Consider the following 25157-nt stretch of genomic DNA (forward strand, 5'->3'; position numbering starts at 1 on the left):
AAATAAATTAAATTCTCCTCCTCCTCCAGGCTCACTTCTTAATCTTCTCCTATATAGAAAGAAAAAGTTAATGTAAGATTAAAATCTTTCGCAATCCGACAATAGACGAAGTCTTGAAATTTAGAAAAAAGTTAAAACTCACCAAAAATATCGCCATCACTTCCGTGATCGTCAATTAGCTCTCTTAGTTCTGCTAACATCGCGTTGCAGGAAAAGAAACTAAATTTGTGGATAAATAATATATTGAAGTTCGGGCTTTCGCGCCGTAACAAAATACGTGTATGCAGCCTAACGAGAAGCCGAAACTCTTCGTTAGTCATATGTCGGATTCTGTTAACAATCGCTCTTTCAAATGAGCCCTGTACTTCTACTATATTATTTATCTCACACATTTCCATTAATCTAACTATTTCCCGCAGCGCTAGAAGCTTTTCAAAGAGAGTTTCTTGGACGGACGGCATTTCGAAGGCAGTTTGAAACTGTAACGTACCTACAGCAAGCGATCGCAGTATATATACCTGTTCTAACGGTGATATGTAATTTGAAAAAAACAACTAGTTTCAAAAAACCTGCCTGGATACAACATCTGCTAGTAAGCTGCGTAGCGATCCGGACTTGAGTTCACGCATCCTCTTTTTTTGTAGCCTTGATGAAACCGTGGTCAAAGCACGACCATGACCAGCAATGACCGCGAAAGAAGTAAGGCGTTAACCGGTTTATGCGAAAGCTGCTTGCAGAAAACATCCGGGATAGATATACACTACAAAGGAATGTTCTGCTTCAAACATATGTCTACAAAATAATAATTTTACACACAATAAAGTTGCGTCTGGTAATATAATGTGAGATTATCTTACACCTAGCATTAAAATTTTTATATAAAGCAAGTGAATTCGCTCACATCTAGATGAGTACAAGTTCGATCCTCCTCGTTAGCAATCATAAAATTATTCTCTCTAGTTCGCTATTTTAACACTAGGTAACTGCTAAGAGAAGTGTACTTTAAAGCTAACTGGAGTATACACCATGTCAGTGTGACGTAACGTAAACTGTAGCACACTATTTAAAAAAGTGTGTGAATAAATATTAAGGTATTGTCTTTGTTGGCAACAGTGTGTGCGTGTCATCAGTCATGGAGCGACAAGTAAAGAATGAGTTTAGTGAGAAGAGAAACCGTAACATCCAGTGTAAATGTGAACTTTGTACACCAAGTATTAAACCTGATCCTTTACGTACAATATATTTCTCATTAGTAAGTGAGGCTATTACATCATACTATACACATGGCAGTTTACTTCGAATGTCACAACATCTAATTCGCTATTTACCATCTGGGTTTCTCTCAACATATGCCGCTAAAGATTTAGATGAAGCATGGGAGAAACTACCCTACTATGTAAAAGCAAAACTGGAAATAGCAGTCTGCAGCCCATGTGTCAGACATTATTGCTACAGAGGACAGGATGAAGTTGATGGTTTTGACGGGGCGAATCCAATGATTAAAGACTGTGAAGCATGTAAGAAAGAATTTAATCATGTATTTTGAACTAACAGGTAAATAAAACAGTGTGATGTTCCACTTATTATTCGAGTTGCTTGAATAATTCGTCCTAACCTATATATGCATACACATATTTTTTTTTGTTTTTACACCATCCAAATGCTATAACCTTGAATCCTTTACCAGATTTTATTTTTTCTATCCTCAAATCACCAACCTGTGTAGGTGTGACAAATTATAGCTTTCACTCACACACTGTCTCAATTCAGAGGTTGATTAAGAAATAATTCGTAATATTTTATTTAAAAAGAAACCATGCTTTACAGTTTTTCAACCAATATTTCAGCTACGTGGCAGCACGTTCTTTTGTTTTGTTAAAACACTGTCGTGTTTGATGTCTTTGTTCACTGAAGTTCTTTGCTGTTGTTCTTTGCGGTGAATTCACGCTCCCCTAACCGATTCATTAGACGATTTATTATTTCATCTTCCGTGCTAAACATATATATTCGATATAATTTTTGATGAGATAGCACATCATGTGTTTGCCTAACTAATTTATTAGTTCAGAGATCATAATGCATTTTTTTTGTGTTAGCCATCTTGGACAAAGATAATAAGAAATCACAGACATGACACTCTCATGTATGAGCTGTTTGACCTCGATGAGTATACACAGTTGCCGACGTATCCAACAAAAATGGCGAGATGTTTTTGTTTTATTCCGTATGTAAAAATTCATACTATCGCGTTCGTAACAACGGAATGTCTTAATCAACCTCTGATTTCAGACTTTATCCGAGTTTTTTTTTTAATTTGTTTTTTACCTAGTACAATGATATTTCATAGATGACATTTATTGATGTAAGGTTAGTAAACAATGCGTGTATCTATCGTCAAGAATTACAGCTAGATGTGCATCCTGTTGAAAAAATAATTAAAGGTAAGTAGTCATGAAAAATATTTTTATTATTTAATTAAACTAAGCACTTTTGTGTTGTCCTTCACTCATCACCAACCAGTTGGCTAGAGTTGTTACTCGCTAACCTTCAACAGACCAAAGCAGGAGGAGAGGAGCGATTCTTTTTTACAAAAAAAAATCTCATATCCTGTTCACCTTTTGGGCAGCAAGTAACCTTGTCAAGCAAATCCAGTTGCTGCAATTATTTAACATGTAGCTGTCTCACCTTGAGCAGTGAGAGGAACTCCAGCAAATAACTTTTAGAAGCAAATCTACTCACAGAACCTTGCCTTTCAAGAAATATTTACCTCTTACATAAAGACCTCTGGGTAAGTGTAGTTAACATTTCCTACATGCACCCTAACAAGTAAAAAGAACTCTGCAAAAAAAAATATATATATATATATATAAATTTAGTACCATATCTAACATGATGATTTTTGTCAAAATGTCTTTCCTGTCACCAACATAAACAATTCAAGAGGTAATCACATAGGCAAGTAGGGTAGAATTTTTTTTTTTTTTTGATAATTGAGCTAAGCAGTTTTATTACACTCAATAGAGGATCTTTTTTTAAATCTCTACTAGAAGAGTGAGGTTAATAGTGAACTTGTTTTGCTCTTACAATACCTTTCAGTAAAAAGATACTCAATTACGCACCAAAACAAGTGATGTCACCTATCACGCCCACCCACCCTAAGCATAGCAGTAGTAAGCCACCGCAAGGAGCGACATTCCACACTTGTGTGTAGCCTTGACAGCGAGAGGCGCCCCCCACACGTGCCTTGCCAAGTGAGAGGCCCCTTCAGGGAGTGAAGCGCACGGGGCATGCGCAGTGGCTGCCGCTGGTCCAGAATTCTTCTCTCGAAAAGCTGGTCCAGCTTTCTTCTAGATACTCTACTTATTTTATACAGTGACTAGCATGTACCCGCGGCTTGGCCCGCGTTTATTAATTCAAATGTTTTATATAATGAAAAACTTTTTTTTTCCTTATAGAGCTTCCGGTTGAACTATATTAGTGTCCTTCCAAATGGAGCTATCCAACTCTTGAACAAACCGCGTACAGTTGACAATGGGAGAAGCAGCCTTTTCGAAGATGGAGTCCTACAACTTTAAGAGATTGTTCTTGTGCCTTGTTGATATTCATAGCGAAGCTGAAAAAAACGGAGAACTGCAGACATCTAAACTTAAACTGTATATCCGAAGAAATTATTCGAATCCGAGGAATAAATATTACTTCGCTCGCGGCATGCCCAATCATGAGAATGGCTTCAATAATATTGGTCATCAGTTTCAGAGTCGTATTCATTGCAGAGGGCAGGATTCTTATTCTTAAGAAGGATAATCGGTGCCACAAGCGTCCGCTCTAAGATGTTGGAGGGTACTACAGGTGACTCCAAGTCTTTCAAAAGCTCTGCCGTGTAGTCGATAGACTTGTAACTTTGTAGAACATCGGGCAATTCTTGTAAAAGTAGCTTGTTGATGACGTTGACAGCTTCACTTCTTGGAGCAAGAATTGCTCTTTGACATAGCCATGCGTAATTGGTGAAATGCTGTGGCCACGAATGTTAAAAATTTCAGATCTGTGCGTGTTTATTATAATCTAATCTTCTTTACTATAGCCTATGTTTGCTCTAAATGAAATAATAAAACATGCGATTGAGTTAGTTGAAGGAAAACATGGTAACCAGATAATTCTTGTGAGTGTTGCTTATTGATGACGTTGACAGCTTCATGTCTTGGTGTAAGAATTGCTCTTAGACACAGCCATGCGTTTTAGGTGAAAACCTGTGCCCACCTATGACAAACATTTCAGATCTTTGTTTGGCGTAGATTTGGCTGCGCATCGCACACATGCACACGGACAGACAAACAGACAGACAGGCAGGCAGATATCATGGACCGAAGGAAACTGGCTTCCTATTCCACGGACTTAAAATGGCATTTTGACTGATATATGTATTATTCCTTGTTTATTCTTATCGTCTATCTTGTGTCCTATATATTTCCTTAAATGTATACATCTCCAACCCTTGTCCCCTTTCTCTACGTGGTTTGGGTATGAAGTGAGATTAATCTTCGTAGCGCATTTTTACGACCGGATATCTTTCATGACGTCAAACAAATCAGGTGAGTTAATGAGATGAAATGAATGACATGATATAATATGATTGTAAGAATGAAGAGGATGAAACCCGGCGCCGGCACATAGCCCACTCCTCTCGAATAGCTCAAGACTTTACGTCCCCATCCGGCAGGGTCATACGCCCTCACACCATATAAGACCAAAAACGGCTTCCTACGCCATGGACGTAAAATGGCTCCTTGAATTGTGTTATCTACCTACCTTATGTACGTTGCCTGGCGACAGTGACTCTATGCATATAATCTTGGTGACAGCACGTTGGATTGTCATATCCCAATACACGTTTTCCGATGGCTTTTTGTTCATAACTCGTCAACGAAAGCGAAAAATTAAAATTCCAGCTTCGAGGTGCATTCGGACCCCATTCCATCTACCTATGTTCAAAATTTCAGATCTCTGCGTGCTGTAGATTTTGCTGGGCATCGCGCACAGACACACACAGACAAACAGACACTTCCTTCTATTATTATAGAAGATTTTAATCATTACTAAATGGTTACGAATGCACAGTTGTAATAATACATGTGTGTAAGTAAGACACTTTTTAAAATATTCAGTCAATATTAGCCTGTATTTATTATTATTATTATTATTATTATTATTATTATATTATTATTATTATTATTATTATTATTATTATTATTATAGTAACTTATTATTATTATTACCATAAAACTGCGCGCGGCTGTGAGCTTGCATCCGGGAGATAGTAGGTTCGAATCCCACTATCGGCAGCCCTGAAAATGGTTTTCCGTGGTTTCCCATTTTCACACCAGGCAAATGCTGGGGCTGTACCTTAATTAAGGCCACGGCCGCTTCCTTCCAACTCCTAGGCCTTCCCTATCCCATCGTCGCCATAAGACCTATCTGTGTCGGTGCGACGTAAAGCCCCTAGCAAAAAAAAAAAAAAAAAAAAAAATTACCATAAAACTGTCCCCGCGCGTCTATAGCCAAGAATCACGTGCGTCCCAGTACATGAACAGGTTCGACATCCCTGTATTAGACTATAGTTTATAGAGGATTTCTTGTCCGGCTCCATGGCTAAATGGTTGGCGAGCTGGCATTTGCTCACAGAGGTCCGGGTTCGATTCCCGACAGGGTCGGGAATTTTAAACATCATTGGTTAATTCCGCTGACACAGGGGCTGGGTGTATGGGTCGTCTTCATCACCATTTCACCCTCATCATGACGCGCAGGTCGCCTACGGGAGTCATATCTAAAACCTGCACCTGGCGATCCGAAGTCCTCGGACACATATCGATACTAAAAGTCATACGCAGTTTCATTTCAACTGATTTCTTTACATATAAATTGACTTCTTTTCACCATTGCAGTGCGCGATTGGTTTCGTAACTTGTACTTTGATAACATTTCTTAACTGTTACATTAACAATTTTACGTCATTTTGCTACATGAGGGATATTTTAGGAAGAGTTCCTTTCAGTCTTGTTACTTAAAGGTAGCGCTTCTTCTCTCTAGAGCAGGTCCTCTCAAACGCCCAAAATCTCACGCGTTCAAATCGAAGCGCAGAGACTCCGTGCACTGTGCATCGATATGACTCGGCTCAACTCGGCTTGACTCGGATGGTGAAGTGTGCTGAGAGCGACGAAGCATTCGGTGATAGACGGCTTGTTTATCAGTGAAATAGATAAGCGCAAGACAACAACATGGCAATCGAGCTACCTGTTTCGAAGAAAACAAAGACTTCCGAAAGTCCATTTCAATCGAACTGGGAACTTTCTTTTTTTTTTTTTTTTTTTTTTTTTTGTCAGTCGTGACAATAAAGCCGTGGGACAATAATTATGTGATAAGTTAATCAAAAAGATCTATTTGCCAATACAAAGGTTTTGCTCAAATTCTACGAAAATTAGTCGAAGGAAGATTTTCCTAAGCTGCATTGAGAAGCTGCTAAGATTATTTCTATGTTTGGTTCCACATGCATATGTGAATTTCTTTTTTTTTTTTTTCCTGTTTTGACTTGTACGAAAACTAGATTGCGTGCGAGTAGGCCTATTTCTGATTGTAATTTAGAAATGGCACTCAGAATTGGTGTCAGCCGGTCCCTTGTTCCAGGCATAACTGGTATCATTGCAAAGATAAAGAAAAAGAAGAGCTAGAGATGATAAATTGTCTGCTAGAACCAAATTGAAAGAAGAGTGTTTTAATACCGGTAAATGAAATAGCGTATGGCTTTTAGTGCCGGAAGTGTCCGAGGACAAGTTCGGCTCGCCAGATGCAGGTCTTTTGACTTGACTCCCGTAGGCGACCTGCGCGTCGTGATGAGGATGAAATGATGATGAAGACGACACATACACCCAGCCCCGAGCCAGTGAAATTAACCAATTAAGGTTAAAATTCCCGACCCGGGACTCCTGTTACCAAAGGCCAGCACGCGAACCATTTAGCCATGGAGCCGGACTTAATACCGGTAGCATTGTCCCATACAACAGTGTCACCGCTCACCGCACATAAACATTTCGCAGTGAGAGGAGAATCAGCGAGGAAGGTGGAGAAGGCGAAGACAGGCCGAACGGGTGAAACAGGTGTAGGGGAAGTGGAGTGGGGGATTGCACTATGCTAAACCTAGTAAAGTCGTCTCCTGCACCTTGCGCCGTGCAGTGCACGGGCGCATGCACCCTGAGAGGCCCTGCTCTAGAGGGTCACCGTGATCACTGTTCTAAGCTTTGAAGCCTTTCGATATATTTCCGATTGCATTGTAAGTCAAGTTGCATTAGTTTCTTTGCGGACATATGTTTTCTCACCCAAAATATCCGCAGTCGTGTAAACAACACATCCTACCTCAATTTTTTGAAGATCGCCTCTGAGTAAGAGACAAGCATTGACATTGAGAGAGCACAAAATGGAGTCTGCTTTCATAGAGTTCACAAACGTAATTTACCAGGAGAGTACGTCCGACATGTACAATGATCCCTGCCAAATGAGCAGAGAGCCAATAAACGTTCTCTGTGAATTTCAGATGTACTGTAATAATATCTGCTCAGTACAAGAGCCCTAATAAATGTCTTGTTCCCTCCGGAAATTAACTAGCCTGTCTAAAATTGGAGTTTGAAATATCAGAACCAGTGAGATAGGATTGTTATTTTGGAATGAATGTTTTCTACTGGAAACAAAATGATATTTGAGGCAATTTTACAAGCCATGCATAAATTGTAACTTCGCAAACTTGCTCAGGGAGTGAATTACAAATTACCAGTCTCCTCTTCATGCTCACCATTTTTATTTTTACAATTTTGATTTACGCCGCACCAACACAGATAGGTCTTATGGCGACGATGGGATAGGAAAGGGCTAGAAGTAGGAAGGAGGCGTTCGTGGCCTTAGTTAAGGTGCAGCCCCAGCATTTGCCTGGTGTGAAAATGGGAAACTAGGCAAAACCATTTCAGGACTGCCGACAGCGGGGTTCGAACCCACTATCTCCCGAGTACAAGTTCATAGTTGCGCGCCCCTAACCACACGGCCAACTCGCCCAGTCCAACAATTTCATTATGATTATTAATATTATTATTGTCCGACTCGTTGGCTGAATGGTCAGCGCACTGCCTTTCGGTGCACAGGGCCACGGGTTCGATTCCAGGCGTGGTCGTTGATTTTAATCGCTTATGATTTCTGGCTTAGGGACTGGCTATTTGTGTCTATCCCAACACTCTCCTCTTAATATTAAGACAATACAACACACTACCAACCACCACAGAAATAAGGATTACATCCCTTCATGTAGGTTTGGCGTCAGAAAGGGCATCCGGCCGTAAAACAGAGCCAAACCCACATGTGCTACGCAGTTCGCACCCGCTACCCCACAGGTGTGTGAAAAGCGCTATTATTATTATTATTATTATTATTATTATTATTATTATTATTATTATTATTATTATTATTATTATTATTATTATTATTATTATTATTATTATTATTATTATTATTGTTACGGAGATCTCCGTGGTAGTTAGAGGTGAAAGAAGGTGCGGGCTGGAATAGGTCTCAACTACAAAAGTTCGAATTAAAATTTCAACAAGGTTATATTTTCAAAACTTAACAATTTTAACATAGAATTTTGAGCATACAACAAATAACAACAGTTAAATCAGGTACACAGCAACTTACAAATTCTGGGCTTCAAGCCCCAAAGTCTGAGCTCCCAGCTCACACCCACAATTTAACAAAGGGCAGAAAACCCCTTCATTACATGGAGCCCTTGCTCCCACTTAATAATGTCAGGCCTCCTAGAGGCACCTTCCAAAATACCAGAAAGAGCTGACCTGCTCTCGATTTTTTACAAGCCTTATCAAAGGCCACAACAACCCTTACTCCTAACTGCCCTCAAGGCACACATACAGTGCAACAGGGGTATCTAATGCCCAACCTACAGGGCCTTTGCATGAAGAAAACAAAGCATCAGGATGAGTTACTGGCCCGAAGTACAGAAAGAACTGGAGGCGTAAACTTGCACTCCAAAATACACCTTTCAAACCTAAGTGGTTCTAGGCCGATACACAGGGGCTAGTCCCAAGCTAGGGAGGTGACCCGTATGAGAAAACTTTAATACATTAAGGAAGAGAAGAAACGGTTATAAAAACGTGGTCACCTCAATTTCAAAATGAAGGGGAGTTCGAGAGGGAAAAGCACTCTCTATCCCCGCTTTATAGTGAAAGAGATTTGTAGTTTTCACATAGACAGAAGAGGAATTTACATTTTAAAGTGGTAGGTCACATATTAAAGGTTTCGAACCCTCCCCGAGAGTTAAACTGCTGAGCTAGCAAGAAATAAACATGCTAAAAGGCCATTACCTTGTTGAAGATCTGCTGTCTGAAGAACGAGGCGCTTCCTACCCCCTGCTACATATTCACACACTGAGTTCGATGTTATACTAGTGGCCAGGAGACAGGAAAATCAGCAGTTTTTATACCCTCGCGGAAAATTCGAGACCTTGCAAGAATGAGTAGACACACCCCCTCAACTTTATTGGATAACTTAGAGCTACATATCCATATCGAAGAAGACATACATGATTGGCTGACAATAAATTAATGAAATTTGGGATTGGCTAAGTTCAAAACTGGCGGAAGGAAGGATTAATATTGCCAACCCAAAAAATAAAAGAACAAAATTTAGTAAAGACAACAACTTTTGAATACAAAATTTCTTCAAGAAAGTTCATTCCTTCGCACCAGAGTGCGTAATCATAGTTTTTAGTAGAGACATGTGTTAGAGAATGTCCACACTTCTTGATCACTGAAAAACAAAAGTAAATCAAAAACACTCAGTGACATCTTCTGATAAACCGTAGAGTTAGTTCGGTTTTTAAAGTTCAGGGTTTCTCCTGTAGAGTAGATTAAATTGGCGCAAGATTTGAACTTGCGTCGTAGAGGTGTACCGCCCGGTACAATTATTATTATTATTTCACTCGCCATAGCGGTTCGCTGACCAGGAGACTGACTGTTGTCAAGTTCTCCCGACCTCTACTGCTGTGATAGAAATGTTCTTGTCGTGCGGCAGGTGTTTAGAATGACAGCTTTTTACATTTGTTGAAGTATACAAGCGATGTACAGATCCTTCAGCTGTTGTTACAGCTTTCTGACCATAAGTCCTGTGGTGGAGATGACTAAAGGCATCACTGTTACTAGGTCTTTTCCCCCCCATTTTTAGAACATCTGCTACAAGGTCAGTGTACTTTTCAATCTTCTGGACAGGATATTGTGATCTGAAAGGGACTGTCACATTCAGCAGATCAGTCTTCCCGAGCTGCTTGTCAATAAAGACAATATTTGGCCTGATTGACCTTATGGTCCTGTCTGTATGCAAAGATCGATCCCAGTACAGTTTGAATCTTTCGTTTACGAGCACATCAGATGGTCTGCACTCACTATATAGGATTTTCTCATCTGTAAGTCCGGACTTCATTCCCAGCTCTTGGTGCACAGTTTTCGCTACCTCATCATGCCGTTGAGTACAGTCTGTACCTGCCATGACCTTACATGCAACCACAATTTGCTCCACCGTCTCAGCTGTTTCTCCGTAGCTCCTGCCTGTGTCGTTCACTTTTTCCTTCAAGATATACTTGCGGTAGTTACGAGTTTTTATGACTCTATGCTGGATTGCTATCAAGAACCCTTCTATCTCTCCGTGGAGGTAGCTATACTTTAGCCAGAGAGTGAATTTCCGTCTGTCAACAGATGGTTGACTTAGATGATGAGGATATGAACCATGAAGCTTTTTCCGCTTCCAGGCTTGCTGTAGTACATAGTTCTGTGCCGGCAAGTGTTGGAAGAGCAGTCGATATGCTTTAGATTGAGTGGAGTTAACTTATCATCAGCACAACAGACAGCTGGGAATAGATTTTGATCTTGCTTTGAATGGAAGTATCTTCGTAAGTTCGTGGCATATCTTCCTGAGGTTTGAGTATTCCTCTTCCTTCGTACAGTCGTGGTGAGTACATACGCTCAATTGCAGAACTAGGCTGATGAATTATATTTGTTGTCAGGCATTTGTCTCTCCAAGTCCACTAAATTTATTTCAGATCATTTAATGACATCAAATGGGTAGATGAGAACAGGGATCGCGAAAGAGTTAATTTTCTTTACTTTTTTCCTGCATTTGAAACAGCTGTGGCTCATTCAAGGGAAGCAGTCTTTAGTCTTTCTTTGATGGCTGAGTGACTGATTTCTTTAAGCTGATGGAAACCCAAGTACATGTAAAATTCTCCTGCTTCGAGATCTTTCATTACTTCCTTTCCAGAGATCTGAAATCTGTGAGTAGTCTCAAAGTTTCCTTGTTTCAGATCGACAACTTTACATTTCTCTATTTCGAACTCCATGTGTATATCATCAGAAAAATCTCTTCGTCACTGCTAACGGCATATAGATTAAGGTCATCCATTTAGAGGAGGCTACTTAATTTGTGGTTCGTTTCAAATGTCGTTATGTTGCAGCCATAGCCTGTGCTGTTGAATGTTCGGCTCGGTGCGTTATGAAATAGACAAAATCACAAGGAACTGAGAGAGTCACCTTGGATTATTTCTCTCCTGATGTTGATTTCCCTCATTTGGAAGTACTGTCCAAGTCGGAGTCGTGCTAGATGTACGTTTTACATTCTGAAGACTCTCACGAGGTAATCATGTGACACTGAATTTAAGGGCTTATTATTCGTAGTTCATATAGGCTACGTGGAGATTTTTCTTCCTGAGGGTGGCTTGGACAACTACCACATTGTCAATTATAAGTTGGCCTTTGTACCATTTGGAGTTCTTGTAGCAGCCTTTATGTTCTTCTGTCAGGATTTCAGCATTTAGGCAGTGATTGTAGATTTCAGAATCCAAGTATCGACGTAAATATCTTGAAAAGAGTTGGCAGGTACATCTGTACTCAGAGGAATTACTGGTATCTTCGTCCTTAGGCAGCAAGTAGGTGATACCTTTAATTAAGAAGTCTGATGCAACTTCTGAATTTTCAAGATGTTCCAGATGACTGCATAGTACTTTATTTGTGCTTGTAAAGACTCTATACCAGTAAGTATGCACCCCATCTGAACGTGGTCATTTCCAGTTCGCTAGTTTCTGGAGGCATTCTTCCAAATCCTCAGATGTTATTCTCCCACTTGGAATGGCGTTTATTTATTAATGGTCTGAGATCGCAGTTTCTCATTATCCATCGAGCACGCATCACTTTGAAAATTTCCAGGATTTTTCCAACTGTACGACCAGAATTTTTCAACTTTGTGTTGACTTGGAACTTGATATTCTGTCCTTTACTTTTTGTCAGCTGAGATCTATAGAATGCTTTATCATTGGTCTGTAAGATCCTGTTTTCCTGCCGCCTCCTCATATTTTCTCTTCGTCTTCGCAGTCTATCAGAAACCACGTTCAGTCGCTGGATATTAAGGTCTATAATGTCTGTCAGTTTATCGTGGGATAGGTCCCGCAGGGTGGTCGAATGATTTTCTTGACTTCTTTTACCAGTTTCTTTCATCTGTTGATCTTCTTTCTATACTGAGAGAGACGTCCTAAGTTGGCCCTGATGGTCTACACCTTTTCCTTGAATCTTGTCATCCATGCAGGATCATTATCTCGAGCCCGCCGGGTTGAGTTTTCTAAGGCCATGTTCTTAGTCCCAAGTATCTAAACACTACAACACCAGAACAGTAGACGGCACAATGGAGCTCTTCAATGGAGTGGCATTCTTCGATGTGCTGAGGTAGTATGTGACCATTCACATGTTCAACGAGTTTTATCAGTCGTTTACTTACTCGGAGCTTGGGGTGTAGATGTCAGCAGAGCTAAAGATATTTTTTCGTGGTTTCCCGGGCTCTGCCTTGCTTAAGGCCACGACCGCTTCTTTGCCACTCCAATACCATCGTCGCCATACGACTTATCTAGCTGTTGATGACTGTAGAGCCCCTTGCTGCTTCATGCATTGCTTCTAATTACGTGTGCCAGGCTCCTCAATTCCACCCTTGCTCTCCGATTTCTTTGGTCAACTCTTGTTTTCTTCAACCCCGAGGATATAAGGTTAGCAAGTCCTAAGGAGACTTTCATTTTCACGCTATCTGTGATCTCCACCCATTTCTGATTCCTTCGTTCGTGGTACGAACAATCAGGAATAATTTGGAAGATAAATATCCTTTCGTTTGCAAACCATCAATTTTAAAGGAAAGAACAAATAAAATTTACGACAATATACATCCATACTTGACTAACCGTATAAAGCTATTGCGAGATTGATTGATTGATTGATTGATTGATTGATTGATTGATTGATTGATTGATTGATTGATTGATTGATTGATTGATTGATTGATTGATTGATTGATTGATTGATTGATTGATTGATTGATTGATTGATTGATTGATTGATTGATTGATTGATTGATTGATTGATTGATTGATTGATTGATTGATTGATTCTGGTAAGATTAAGATCGGGAGGTCTTCCCTTACATCTAACCAGTTTAAGGCATTATTTTTATTTTTTTACAAGTTGCTTAACGTCGCACCGACACAGATAGGTCTTATGGCGATGATGGGACAGGAAAGGGCTAGGAGTGGGAAGGAAGCGGCTGTGGCCTTAATTAAGGTACAACCCCAGCATTTGCCTAGTGAGGAAATGGAGAACCACGGGGTTAGAACCCATTATTTCGCGAATGCAAGCTCACAGATGCGCACCGCTAACCGCACGGTCAACTCGTTCGGTTAATGCACTACTTACACAAAGTTTTTCACCTCTATATCTGTACATACCTACGTTAAAATTACATGTTAACTGAAATTATTAAAATAACACCTATATATAAAATAACATGTCCTGACTGACTGACTGACTGACTGACTGACTGACTGACTGACTGACTGACTGACTGACTGACTGACTGACTGACTGACTGACTGACTGACTCATAATCGCCGAGCCAAACTACTGGACATAAAGAAATGAAATTTTGGGGTTACATTTATATTAGAGTGTAGGTGTTCGCTACGGAAGGATGTTTTGACATTCCTTAGCAATGGGTGTGAAAAGGGCGGGGGTGAATTTTTAAAATGAGTATATCTGTATCTCAAAAACTGAACAGTATAAAGACCTGAAAATTGATATCTTGAATCTCCTTTAAAAATAAAAAATGTATTTTTTGTTTTTGGAAAATACACTTAAGAGGTTGAAAGAAGTGAAAAGGCGGGGTGGATTTTTAAATGAGTATATCTCATGCATTTAACATGTTACAAACGTAAAAATTTGATTCGGAATCTCCTTTAAAAATAACAAAACACGTACTGCTTGTTTTCGAAAAATCCAGTTAAGGGGTGAAAAGAATTGAAAAGTAGGTCAATTTTTGAAATGAGTATAATGCACCTTTCCCCTGTCCCAGATGGCCTAGCTCAGCGGAGACGCTGCGTGGGGCGTCCGGAAAACACATATGTCTAACAAAATTATCATACAGTATCGGGACAGGATCTAGAGTACATATTCGTGAATGAGAACTCAGCAAGATAAAGGAGGTAAAACATGCTGTAATTTATTTCGTCGAAATCATAAAGTTCAAATTGAAACAAGAACTATACCCCAATGAAAACTCCAAATTATATCCTACAAAGAAATTTACAATCTAATATTCGACACTAAAGGTCGTTCAAAGCCTACGGGTCGACAACCCGAGCATATAAGGATCGATAACTTCGGAAACGGGAAATCTACCTATTGATAACGGGTTCGACTGTGAATATCCCGCAGGCTACGATTAAAACAACGTTCTTTTCCATGAATATATAATGATACTGTAGATTCAATATTGGCCTAATTACACGAATTCCGAATTCCGAAATTGCCCCTATTTACCAGGTGTAACTCAGCGAGCATACGACAGATCTCAAATTTAGAGGCATTTAAAGGACAAGGGTTGACGACAATACAAAAGAAACAATTTGAAAACAGGCTTGACATTTATTTTAAGATAGGCACATATAAACAAAAATTATCTCTTGCTGAACTTTGCATGATCAACTCACGAATTTACAATTGCCAAATAAATATGCATAAAGTAATTCACATGGCTGGATTTTACTGGCGCTGACATATCTGGAATATGATGAGAATGGCACTATTTTCTATATTAAAGTTTGAATTAACATTTCGTTATCTGGCTAGTGACGGCAGTTTCAAATCCTTGCAGTATTTATGCAGAATAAATTTCAACGTCGTCCACCTCCGTAGTATAACGGCTAGTCCTGCCGTCCTCAGAGGCTCGGTTTCGATTCCCGGTATTGCCAGAAACTTAAGATTGTCAGTTAGACAGGTACGGCAGCACATGAATCATGTAGTTATGATCTGGATAAACCTCCTCCTACTTCCTCTTCATCAGTATTTCCCTCTTCTTTTCACAGACCATTTTCTACCTCTTCTTCGTACTATTCCTTTTCAACTCTGAACTGAACGCGATATTTCGGTATCCTATTGAAATGCATATATTTTTGTGATGTCCTTTTAATTAGTATATCTAGTACTTAATATTCATAGGTTTTTATGTATGTATAACGTGTTTTTTCCATATATGATATGATCATTAGGGTTGATTTTTCTACCCATAATCGCACTGTTGTTATTATTGTTAACAAATTTGTTCACTTCATGTTATTGTTATCTGTTTTTACATCATTTAAAATTAGTTATTATTAAGAGCGTTCTAGGTTAAGACTGGTTAAATATAAGGAAAGGAAGTACATCTCTAACTAAAAGCATCTCATATCTCGCATGCAGCTCATATCCATTTGAGGTGTACCTGAGAAGAGCTTAGGTCACGAATCCTGGCTCTTTCAGTTCGAAGACAACTCTCTCAGACCTACCATCCTGCTTGTTTTTACTCGTAGTCACTATGCTGTAGAGTCCACAAAATTGCGTATATCTCGTGTACTTCTAACAACTTAAAATGTTCTTTTGAATTTCACTTGCTCACTTTTGAGAACATTTTGCCTTAAAACCAGGCGGTGAAGTCAAGTGAGGTGAAGGGTAAGTTGAGATTTACACTTGGACAGTAGTGGAGTCAAGTTAGTCACGTGACGGAAAAGTGGACACAGCTTGAAGGAAAGTTAACAACACGTGGAGAAGCTTGGAGGCAACTTGCCTCTTGACTCATATAAACAAACGTTTTAAATTTCTCTTTGGTAAAATCAAATGATCATAAATATGTCTTTCAATAAAATGTGTGACGCGTTGTTACCTAACAGCCGTGCGGGCTGTGATGTGAAGTATTAATGGATGGCCATGACATACTGATGCACGGCCTGTGCAGTTCTCAAAGCACTGTTGCTAGGTAACCTCGCGTCACCCACATTTTTTTACATAACACTATTTCGTCGAACACAAATTTTCGGATGGACTCCAGCTCTTAAACGTGGTCCCCGTAGTTGCGCGAGGGATGAATCAAGAACAGTACTTGCAGCTCATCGAGCTCTAAAAAAATAGAGATTTTTTGTGGAATCCGAAAAACAAAAACTATTTCAATCGCAATAAAAGAGAAGATGCGTGGAAGGATATTAGTTCTCAACAAAACTTTCCTATTTCTACACTGAAAGCGCAGATGAAAGCGCTACTGGGATCATATTGAAGTGAAGGATCGAAAGAAAATAAGAGCAGAGTTACTGGATCAGCTAAGCTATTACTATTGGTTTATAATGCAAAATTGTGTCATTTCATTACTTTTTTGAACCTACCGGTACCTATTTTGAAGCATTCTTGGGTCATTGTGAAAAACTTCCACTAGTGGGCAGAAAACACAACATTCAGAAGGTACAAGCCCTGAACATTTGCATTCGTCATATTTAGATGGGCTATTGCGCTTGTGATTAATTTTACTTGGTTTGTGATTTATTTTTTCTTCCGTTATTTGATCTTTATTTTACATTTTCACACATTTTTTGTATTGATCCACAACAATTAACAAATATATCAAACGCTATTTTTAAATGGGTGCGGTTTGGATACGAAATGTATTTCTAAATTGAATTAATATTTTGTGATTTTTAATTATTAGCATTCCTATTTGTTCATTTGACTTTTTTAAATACAGTCGATTTACTGTTTTAAATGTGATTAATTATTATCCTTACATTCACATAATCCTGAAGTGTTTCAATCAACGCATCACAAACTTCTGGGACGATTTTTGATATTGTGCACTTCGATATTTTAAATAAATACTGCAAACTTGTGTACGAATCACCAGTTGCTAAGAAACGCAGTGTGACAGCCAACCTTTCTCTCACTGTTACTGCTTCTCTGAATGTTGTGTCTTGTTTTTCAACTTTTTGACTGATCAGTGAAACGAGTTGTCCCAAATCTTGGGTACTCATGCAGACGAAGTTCTTAACTGTATCATCAATGGATTCCTGTACCATTTCTCTCATAAAGCTGTTTCCATATTGACTTCTTCCACCATCATCGAGGGCGCCGATTTTCTTCTTCCCTTTCTTGATCAAAAATAACATTGATATGATGGAAAATGCGGCTGCAGCGGCTGGAGGGACAAAACAAGAACGGAAGCGTTCAGGCCTGTCGAAGGCGGCTCGCCCCACTCGCGCTAATTTTCGCTCTGAATTGCGCTCTGTTTTGGGTAGTGCGAAATTTCACTCGAAGCGAGTAAGTTTCACCCGAGCGACTTTCGCGAGGGAGTTTCGCTAGTGTAAACTGTAACTTTCTTAACTGTCTGACTAAATTTACAAATATTATAAACCTGCATTTAACTTGAAAAATTTGAATATCTGCATTTAAAATGGAAAATCTGAAAATTAACATTCATTAAATAAAATACACACTCGTCGGACCTTGTACTCACACTTACTTGTTACCTGCTTACTTACACATACGTCATTTGAAGGGAGCCAGCTGCCACTCAGTGGAGCAATAATAGAATGAGACTCTTAACTATCTCTAGGGTGTAGGGTAATAAGCTTACTTTTGACAACATACCATATAAGTTCTGGGAAAAGGAGATTGGCGTTCGGTTTCCCCATTAATTTTGAGGTTAAGATATTTTACTGTCAAAGAAATGAAACTATGAATTCGTTTGATAGAACAATATATATTCTTTAAATAATATATCAAAAAATAGTGAGTCTTGTTGCGATAAAACAGATGAGAATATGAAATTGTGACATTGCAACTGAAAGAAACTAGGCATGAATTTGAATTCTTCTTGACCGGACATTTAACAATTTATACGAAATATTTCCCTCACTGATTCACTTGACTGTACCTTCAACACTTTTAGTGTAATTACGACGTATTCCTTTGATCTGGTGTTTACTGTAGATGTGTCACGCCTAACTTGGTGATACATCCTTGTGACTGCTTCTTCTCCATATCATCTGACTTCTTTGTAAGTCAATATGGTATTACCTCTTGGCAGGTCCAGGGTTGCCCTCTCTGACTCCATGGTAAGCCCTTGCGTCCGTGTCTTCAACTGAGTGAGCGACCAACCTTTTGGTCTCACTCTCTCAATGACCAATAATTAATGGCTCACTGAGTCTTCACCATCTCTCGTTCACACTCGTTGACTGACCAACTAAGGCCTCTTGATCTAGTAGACTTCTTCACTGTACTGCTTCCGTTTAAGTAATGACTGACGCTACAATATGCACTCACCTTTTATAGACGTTGGTTGACACAGCTACGTAATCTCCAGAAATAACAATGACATACTCCCACAACGCGGCAAATATTACATACAGTTGTGAAATAGCCCGGGGCGGCCGACTCTCTGAGCGCATATTCTAAAAGCTCACGATGACGTAGCCATGACTTGGCAATGACTTGGCAGAATCGCCACCAATCTTGCACAATGTACCAACGTCACATCCAATCTCTGATATATACAACAATTCTCACTGTACAGGTATTGAGTGTTATTCTACACATACGTATATATGCATACATCTAAGTACAATCTTGCAAGCAACAGGCATTGCAAAATCGAATTGAATAAAACTGATAATTACAATAATAGTAACAATATCACAGATAACATAATAATAATAATAATAATAATAATACAGATAAAATAATAAAAATACAGATATCATCTTGTAACGGGATTTGAACCGTTACAAAACGCAGCTTAAGATATATTAAGGTAGAAACATAGCCAGAGAATGAGCGAGTACTGGGCAAACATTAAGTCCCTCACTAAGCGGAAAAGTTGAACATCGTGATCCTCAAGTGTCCCATTCGAAATAATAATAATAATAATAATAATAATAATAATAATAATAATAATAATAATAATAATAACAAAAATGCCTTAAACCGGAGTTGCCTGGCAGTAGCATAGTTCCTTCTCTTACCAACAGCACAGAGTGGTGAGAACGTCCGATGTAGCAGTTTCAAGACGACTTACTGTACTGTGACAGCCAAGAATAAGACAAGATTTGGTACGAAAACCTATAATTTGTTTGTATATGGTTTTACGTACATATGCGGGCTGTATCTGCCTTCTCGTTCAAGACTTTATTACGACTTTCGCGAGGGAGTTTCGCTAGTGTAAACGCAGCTTAAGATATATGAAGGTAGAAACATAGCCAGAGAATGAGCGAGTACTGGGCAAACATTAAGTCCCTCACTAAGCGGAAAAGTTGAACATCGTGATCCTCAAGTGTCCCATTCGAAATGATGATAATAATAATAATAATAATAATAATAATAATAATAATAATAATAATAATAATAATAATAATAACAAAAATGCCTTAAACCGGAGTTGCCTGGCAGTAGCATAGTTCCTTCTCTTACCAACAGCACAGAGTGGTGAGAACGTCCGATGTAGCAGTTTCAAGACGACTTGCCTTGTGTACTGTGACAGCCAAGAATAAGACAAGATTTGGTACGAAAACCTATAATTTGTTTGTATATGGTTTTACGTACATATGCGGGCTGTATCTGCCTTCTCGTTCAAGACTTTATTACGTTCTTGGGACCCACTCAATCGTGACTGTTTACAGCAGAGTCTATTTGAAGGCAGGCGTTGTCAAGATAATTTGTTCTGCAGCCTTCCTTCCTTCAAGTGAAATATTGTAAATTGCAACTGAGGACTCCCTAAATTAGATTTGCTACATTTTGATTCTATTATTGCTCCCACTATTCTGCCATCCGGTGAAAATATACATCGCACGAAATGTTCCATTTTAGTATCTCCCACTTGAAAGTTAATTTCTATTTCTGCTAAACTCATTCCCTTTGAAGTTGCAGTTACCATTATGTGTTCACCACATTTCTGTTCAAATAGCTTAGATGAACTGTGTAATTTTGTGGCAACATGTAAAGTCATGTTCAAGATTTTCCCAATATTATTATTATTATTATTATTATTATTATTATTATTATTATTATTATTATTATTAATATTATTATTATTATTATTATTATTATTATTATTATTATTATTATTATTATTATTATTATTATTATGCATAAATTGTTTATTCAGCTTTCCCCATAAATGTACATTGCCTGAAATGACAAAGTTTAAAAATAATTAAATTATGTTCATGATCTGATATTTAAAAGAGTAGCCAGGGAGAGGATGAACCTAACTAGGATGACCTACCGGCTTCTCAACTACTAGAAGAAAAAGAAGATAGGGGCACCATGGCTAGCAGAAGTGAAGGACGACTTACAGGAACTGGGAGTAACTGAAAACATCAGAAATCGAGCACCTCTCAGCAGTGGCGGTTCGTGCATGGAGGGCTTTTGGGCGCCGTCCCACCGCCTTTTCAAAACACTTAACATTATTTCACTCTGTTACTGTTTGCATAAAGAGATGGACAAATATGGCGAAGTCGAACTTATGGCGGTGTGCTCTTCAGGTATACAATGTTATCTTTATTATTTTGGCTATAAACATTTCACTTTATTATTTTCAAAAATATGGCAAAGGCTGTCAGACCGTGTCAGACCCTCAGTAGGTTCCTAGAGTTAAGCAAATGTGCGGAGTGCGGTTGAAGCCTTGAAGGACGATATGGGCTTCTCAGGTGAAGGATGAGTGCAGGCGGGTGTATGTTGTGTCCGGCAGAGCCCGCAGCAACATTGCCAGCCACTTTACAATGTGACTCGGCTTTTTTCCTCCCCGTCTTGCATTAGCTGTTGTTAGAGATTAATTCGAAAACAGTTAAAAAACAATGAATTCCATTATATTGGCTATTTAAACAATTCATTTCTATAAAGACGCTAAAATAAATATTCAAAGTGTAACCATAAGGTGACGGGACTATTTGTATGGTGGTTAAATTGTTAAATATGTCTTTATGCTTTGAGATTTGGGCAAGACGAGAGAAATTTGTGCAAGACGAGAGAAATTTGTGCGTGCACTGTTTAATTGTTATCGTGAATGTCGTCATTGTCGCTTGTGATTGTGATCAGTGGAATAGTGCAGTGCCATAGTAGTCGTGATTGCAGTAACTGTTAGTATCCTAACGTGTATGTATAAATTCCATTGTAGTGTAGTTGGTTAATTATTTAGTGCTCTAGTGCAACAATCATATTTATATTCAGCCAGTGTCATCGGATTATTATTATTATTATTATTATTATTATTATTATTATTATTATTATTATTATATTTCATCAAAAAACGTGATGCTGGTCCCTTCAGGGCAGTAATGCCATGGGGTTAGTTAGTTAGTTAGTTAGTTAGTTAGTTAGTTAGTTAGTTAGTTAGTTAGTTAGTTAGTTAGTTAGTTAGTTAGTTAGTTAGTTAGTTAGTTCGTTTAGGAATTCTTTTATGTGCCAGTGAATCTACCTACACGAGACTGATATATTTGAGCACCTTCAAATACCACCGGAATGAGCAAGGTTCGAACCTGCCAAGCTCGAGTCAGAAGGCCAGCGCGTCAAACCTCTGAGCCATTCAGCCCGGCACTTAGAGTTTATGATGACATCCTTAACATAACTGATTTGTGTTAATATATGTTATATTAAGTCCACTAGTATTTTTTACGAAACTAACAATTCAATTATTTTCAAACAACTAGTGGGCTATTCTTTGTCCTTTGGCAAATTCAGTGTTTTTACAGTTTTTAATGGGTCGCTTCGAGGACTTTGGACGTCTCTGATCCCCGGTCACATGAATTTGCACCCGTGGAAACTGTCTAATATTCTGTTATCTGTTTGGGTGTCATGAAGTGTAATTATTATTGGGCGCAATATCTGAATGACATCGTTACTGGCTTCTCAACAAGGGACGGCCCTTAGAAACCCGGTTAATGCATATGCATTTTTAAAATGTGAATTCATTTTTTTTTTGCTAGGGGCTTTACGTCGCACCGACACAGATAGGTCTTATGGCGACGATGGGATAGGAAAGGCCTAGGAGTTGGAATGAAGCGGCCGTGGCCTTAATGAAGGTACAGCCCCAGCATTTGCCTGGTGTGAAAATGGGAAACCACGGAAAACCATTTTCAGGGCTGCCGATAGTGGGATTCGAACCTACTATCTCCCGGATGCAAGCTCACAGCCGCGCGCCTCTACGCGCACTGCCAACTCGCCCGGTAAATGTGAATTCTCTTCTCGATGGTTCGTGAATTGAAGACCTCCCCGGAATAAGGATGTAACCAACCAAAGAGTAATTCTTCAGGAGAGAGGAAGATTATTTTGGGGTTTATTTCATGGTATACACTACTTGAACCAATTGCATATCCAAGTGTACAAACGAGTTCATCTATTAAAAATATTTTATTGCCCTAACTGAAGGTATTCCAAATAATGTATGAATTGGAAGTATGTCTTACGTTTGTATGTAAGAGAAGAGAAATCCTGCACATGCACTTGAAATAAAAATGACAGCAAATAATATTAGTGTAATAATGAACAACAGTCCGACTCCTTGGCTGAATGGTCAGCGTTGAGGGCCATTCGGTTCAGAGAGTCCCGGGCTCGATTCCCGGCCGGGTCGGGGATTTTAATCACATCTGTTTAATCCTTCTAGCTCGGGGACTGGGTGTTTGTGTTGGTTCCAACACTTTCCTCTTCATATTCATACAACACACTACACTACCAACCAGCACAGAAACACGCAATAGTGATTACATCCCTCCATATAGGGTTGATGTCAGAAAGGGCATCAGGCCGTAAAACAGGGCCAAATCCACGTGTGCAACACAGTTCGCACCCGCGAACCCACAAGTGTGGGAACAACGGTATTAAGAAAAGAATAATAATAATAAAAGTAACGACATTTTTTTTTTTTGCTAGGGGCTTTACGTCGCACCGACACAGATAGGTCTTATGGCGACGATGGGATAGGAAAGGCCTAGGAGTTGGAAGGAATCGGCCGTGGCCTTAATTAAGGTACAGCCCCAGCATTTGCCTGGTGTGAAAATGGGAAACCACGGAAAACCATCTTCAGGACTGCCGATAGTGGGATTCGAACCTACTATCTCCCGGATGCAAGCTCACAGCCGCGCGCCTCTACACGCACGGCCAACTCGCCCGGTAAAAGTAACAACAATAAAAATGTCAAGAGTATATTTCAAAATATAGATATGATTTAATCTATGGCCTTTATTTAAATGATCCATTACACTTGATGATGAACCAACATAAGCACTGTCCATCATCTTGACTGATGTTCCATCCTCACACCATGGAGTACAAAGTTCTGCTGGCTGTAAACCAGTTTGAAGTTCAAGTGTAAGACACAAGATGACACCACTGCAGAAAGGCGTGATGATACAATCTTTTTCCACTGAAATCTCACTTTTCAAAAATGTGTTTGTTACATCCTTATTCCGGGGAGGTCGTCAATTGCACAACATAGGACATGCTGGTGCTCTGATCACGATATTAATAGTAGCGTAAAACTGTGATCCCGCTTCATTGTCATAACCGCTGCGATATGCAATTTAGACAGGTTGATCAGGACTTGAAAAATACAACTGAAGACTTTTGCGGAAATGACTGTATGGGCTCGTGAAAGTGTGGAAGAATAACTCTCAAAATACATGCATATGTTGCCACTACGGTTTTTCCAGTACTCGTGAAATGAAACTATTATTTAATTGTATAAATGATAAGGCTTTACCAGAACACTAAAATGGGTGACCATGTTGCTAATAAAATATGTGAAGCAAGACCACTTCATTTAGCGAAGTGCGATGGTTACTTTAGGGGCTGCCTGACCGAGGCGGTAAAGGCGTGCTCGGTCCACCCGGAAGGACGTGGGTTCGAATCCCCGTCAGGAAGTCGTAAAATTTAAGAAATGAGATTTCCACTTCCGGAGGTACATATGGCCCTGAGGTTCACTTAGCCTACACCAAAAATGAGTACCAGGTTAATTCCTGGGGGCAAAGGCGGCCGGGCGTAGAGCTAACCACTCTACCCCGTCACGTGTCGAGGTTAACAATGGTGGAAGTCTTTACCTTCCACTCCTCAAGGGCCTTCATGGCCTGTACGGAGGTTACTTTGCTTTGCTTTTGATGGTTACTTTGAACTTTGTCGTTCTTCTACTCTTACTTTAATTTGTGCGAAAAATTAAATAACTATGTTAATTAATAAAATGGATAGTGAAGGGCCGTTGGTACCCGATGCAACTAGGTTGGACGCAAGAAGGAAAGTACATGTTCTCCGAAGTAAAGTACCAATAAAACTAGTCAAAATCCTGGTGCAAATTTCATTGACATTAATTTGCCAACACTCTTAAAATAAGATCTTCATTCTCGGTACCAGATGAGGAAATTCTCTACCTTTAGAGATGCCTAGTTCCTGAGGCTAAGAAACAGAACATGCTGGATTTATTACTATTCATTCCTCTTGTTTACTGCCTGTTTTTCAAGAATATTCCCGTAGTGGGAAATACACGCCAGTTCACAGTTTCTGATAGTTGATGATGAGGATAATGATCAAGTTATGTACAAATGACTTTGTCTCGCATTTTAGTAAAGTATTGTAGATATTTAATATTTATACGAAGAAAATTGTTAAAATAGTATAAACATGAGTCATATACAAGTGATTTTTAAATATACGCTGAGAATGTTACATGTTAAATATTTTTACATTCTCAAC

The 25157-nt window shown here is 39.1% G+C and overlaps 1 protein-coding gene across 2 annotated transcripts in view; it reads left to right on the forward strand.

Annotated features, from left to right (window-relative positions):
* The window catches only part of LOC136881738 (suppressor of lurcher protein 1), a 340894-nt gene that overhangs the window by 279684 nt on the left and 36053 nt on the right, over nucleotides 1–25157 (forward strand). The gene's annotated exons all lie outside the window — the stretch shown is intronic.

Source organism: Anabrus simplex, chromosome 1 (assembly GCF_040414725.1).
Source record: "Anabrus simplex isolate iqAnaSimp1 chromosome 1, ASM4041472v1, whole genome shotgun sequence".
Lineage (NCBI taxonomy): Eukaryota > Metazoa > Arthropoda > Insecta > Orthoptera > Tettigoniidae > Anabrus > Anabrus simplex.